Consider the following 4254-nt stretch of genomic DNA (forward strand, 5'->3'; position numbering starts at 1 on the left):
GATCCTTTCAATTATTCCTTTTCTGAGGCAACAGACCAGGCCTCCAATACCACTGCAGATGCTGGTTCCCTATAGAACAGAAAATTCAGGAACAGAAAATGATTCTAACAACATAGTAAGGATACAACAATTACTAGAACAGGCTGAGTTCTTTTTTTTTTTTTTTTTTCAGATGGAATCTCGCTCTATCACCCAGGCTGCAGTGCAGGGTTCACTGCAACCTCCATCTCCCAGTTCAAGCAATTCTCCTGCTTCAGCCTCTTCAGTAGCTGGGACTAAGGTGTGTGCCACCATACCCGGCTAATTTTTTTGTATTTCTACTAGAGACAGGGTTTCACCATGTTGGCCAAGCTGGTCTTGAAATCCTGACCTCAGACGATCCACCCACCTCGGCCTCCCAAAGTGCTGGGATTACAGGCATGAGCCACTGTGCCTGGTCAGACTGAGTTCTAATTCCACTTTTCTTATGTACTAGCTTTGTGACCTTAGATAAGTTGATCATCTCATTAAATATAAATGGACACAATATTTAAACACAAGGTATGTATGAGGTTTAAACAGCTGCTTTTGAAATGAGTTAACATGTGGCTCATACCAGGTGTTCAGTTCTTGGTAATTTTTCTCCCTCTTCCCATTATACTGCCTGTCCTGGGGATATTTAAAAAGCTTTGGGTACTGACCCTAACTCTAGGGTACATGCATATCTTATTTGTTCTCTCTGCAGTGACATGCACACCATGGTGGAGAACCACACCCAAGTCACCTGGTTCCGCCTGCTGGGACTTACAGAGCAGGAGGACCTCAAAGGCATCTTCTTTGTGCTCTTTCTGTTCGTATATTCAGTCACTGTCGTGGGCAACCTGGGAATGATCACCCTGATCCATGCAGACCCACAGCTCCACACACCCATGTACTTCTTCCTGAGCATCCTCTCTTTCATAGACTCCTCCTTTCCCACGGTGGACACCCCCAGGCTGCTGGAGAGCTTCCTTGTCTCAAGCCAATCCATCTCCTTTGCAGGCTGTGTGGTCCAGATGGCCCTCATGACCCTCCCTGGTACTGCTGAGTGTCTGCTCCTAGCCATCATGGCCTATGACCGATTCACTGCCATCTGCCACCCTCTCCTCTATCACACTATTATGTCCCAACATCTGTGTGTGCTGCTGGTGGTGACCTCCTATACTCTTTCTGTTGCCATTTCAGCTTTGCTCTCTGGGTGCACCTTTAAGCTGTCCTACTGTGGCCCCAATGTTTCTGTGACATCCCCGCTGTGCTCTATCTTGCCTGTGCAGATACTACTGAGGTTGAGACCATTATCTTCTCATCTTGTGCCTTGCTCATCCTCTTTACCATCACCTTTATCCTAGTCTCCTATGCCTACATCCTGGTGACCATTTGCAGGATGCGCTCCCTGGAGGCCCAGAGCAAAATTCTCTCCACCTGTGCCTCCCACCTCAGCATCATTTGCCTCTTTTATGGCCGTCACCTTCATGTATGCTCAGCCAAGCTCTCACAAGTCCATGGAACAAAACAACAAGGTCATCTCTGTCTTCTACACTGTGGTCATCCCCATGCTGAACGCTCTGATCTATAGCCTGAGGAATAAAGAGGTAAAATATGCTTTGAAGAGGAGATGCCTTTGCAAGCTATCTTCATAACCAAGTATGGAGCACTGAGCATCCTATCCCAAGCATAACATGGTAGCCACAATATAAAGCATGGATAATATTAACACTTAGATAGAGCAAAGTATGCGCTATCAATACTTTAAACACTTAACATATTATCAGCCCATTTAATCCTCACAACAAGTGTTTGAAATGGGCACTATTATTATCCCTTAGGAGTCTGGGGCACAGAGAAACTGAGTAACTTGCCCAAAATCACACAGCCAATAAGAGGCAGTCTGGTTCCCGAGACTACATTTTCAACCAATGCACTGTACTGACTTTTTCTGATGACCACATCTCAAAAAGGGACAATGGCAGCATTCCTTAAAGATATCATAAGGAAACCTGGATCATGGCATTATAAAGTGGGATGGGAGTGACCACGGGGTTTGGAGCCTGTGCACCCACACCTCAGTTCACCTTGCCTCTGAATGGCTCCTCTTGGCATCTGTGTTGAGTCAGTCACCTAGACCCTGATCCCCCATTTTCCCAAGTGAAAACTAGACAGTAACACCCATCTCAACTGATTATTATTAGGCCTCCATAAGGGGTATAGGGGTTCCCACAGAGTCTGGCACAAACAACTGTTCACAAACTGTTGGTTTCCTCGCTTCCCTGGGGAAACCACTCCATAGGATAACATGTTCTTATACATCAATGTTTTTTAAGGGTAAGAGCATACTACATTGTATATTAGTCCAGTTTCATACTGCTATGAAGAAATACCCAAGACTGCATAATTTATAAAGAAAAAGAGATTTAGTGGACTCACTGTTCCACATAGCTAGAGACGCCTCACAACCCTGGCAGAAGGTAAAGGAGGAGCAAAGGCACGTCTTACATGATGGCAGGCAAGAAAGCAGGGGAACTGCCCCTTATAAAACCATTAGATCTCATGAGACTTATTCACTACCACAAAACAGCATGGGAAAACCCACCCCATGATTTAATTACCTCCCACTGGGTCCCTCCCATGACACGTGGAGATTATGGGAGCTACAGCTGAAGATGAGATTTGGGTGGGGACACAGTCAAACCATATCACATAGCTATGATATTTAAATAACATTTTGGCTAGATGAGTGGCTCACGTCTATAATCCCAGGACTTTGGGAGGCTGAGAGGGGCAGATCACCTGAGGTTAGGAGTTAGAGACCAGCCTGGGCAACATAGAGAATCCTTGTCTCTACTAAAAATACAAAAAATGAGCTGGGCCTGGTGGTGCATGTTTGTAATCCCAGCTACTCAGGAGGCTAAGGCATTAGAATCGCTTGAACCTAGGAGGTAGATATTGCAGTAAGCTGCACTGCACTCTAGCCTGGGCAACAGAGCAAGACACTGCCTCTAAATAAATAAATCAATTTCATTGAACCATGAGAACGTTCTTTCTTTTCCAATCTTTTTTTAGCTCTTCTAATATTTTTAAAGTTGAAGTCTCTGTTTGATACTAGTTTGACTTTAAGCCTTCCCTAATTGTGTCTCCTTTTTAACAGAGACAAAGTTTTAGCACTTAACAGTAATTAGCTAGTATTTAATAATGTTATATTGCTTTCCTTTCTATTTTATCTTGCTTTTATGATTCTAACTAAAAGGTTTTAAATAAACAACTGTTTAAAATCTAAGTTAGAAAAATCGAAATACATGTGATACACAGGGCAAAGGAGGTAAACAAATGACTTTAGGAACATTTATGTAGATAACTCATGTTTTTCCTTTGAGACGGAGTTTCGCTCTGTCACCCAGACTGGAGTGCATTGGCATGGTCTTGACTCACTACAACCTCCACCTCCCAGGTTCAAGCAATGCTCCTGCCTCAGCCTCCCAAGTAGTTGGGATTACAGGTGCCCACCACCACACCTAGCTAATTTTTTTTAGTAGAGATGGGGTTTCACCATGTTGGCCAAGCTGCTCTCGAATTCCTGACCTCATGATCCACCCACATTGGCCTCCCAAAGTGCTGGTATTACAGATGTTAGCCACCATGCCTGGCCAATTCATGTTTTTCAAAACATTTTCATGTTCATTATTTTATCTGATCTTCACCAAATGCTGTAAGATAAATAAGCTAGGTATTATTACTTCGATTTTACAAATTTAAAAAAAAAAATCTGAGAGGTTTACTTGATTATCTCTAAGTCTCACTGGAAGGCCATACAATAGCTTAGAACAGAAAACCCAGGGCTTCTAATTGTGATGGAACCCCCTGCACACAGTTCTCAACTTCCTTTCAGGAAAAAATGAAAGTTCTTGATCTTCTCTTATTATGGACTGAATTGTGTCTCCCCAGATTTATGTTAAAACCCTAACCTCCACCACCATCCCTCAGAATGTGATGGTATTTAGAGATAATGCCTTTAAATGGGTGATTAAGTTAAAATGAGGCCTTTAGGGTGGGCCCTAGTCCAATCTGACTGGGGTTCTTGTAAGAAGAGAAAATTTGGACACCAAAGAGATGCTAGAGGTGTGCACAGAAGAAAGACCATGTGGCCGGGCGTGGTGGCTCAAGCCTGTAATCCCAGCACTTTGGGAGGCCGAGGCGGGTGGATCATGAGGTCAAGAGATCGAGACCATCCTGGTCAACATG

General features: G+C 43.8%; 1 pseudogene; it reads left to right on the forward strand.

Annotated features, from left to right (window-relative positions):
* Positions 1-737: 737 nt before the first annotated feature.
* On the forward strand, positions 738-1658 carry LOC108282963 (annotated as a pseudogene).
* The last annotated feature ends 2596 nt before the right edge of the window (positions 1659-4254 follow it).

Source organism: Cebus imitator, unplaced genomic scaffold (assembly GCF_001604975.1).
Source record: "Cebus imitator isolate Cc_AM_T3 unplaced genomic scaffold, Cebus_imitator-1.0 Scaffold253, whole genome shotgun sequence".
NCBI classification, from domain to species: domain Eukaryota; kingdom Metazoa; phylum Chordata; class Mammalia; order Primates; family Cebidae; genus Cebus; species Cebus imitator.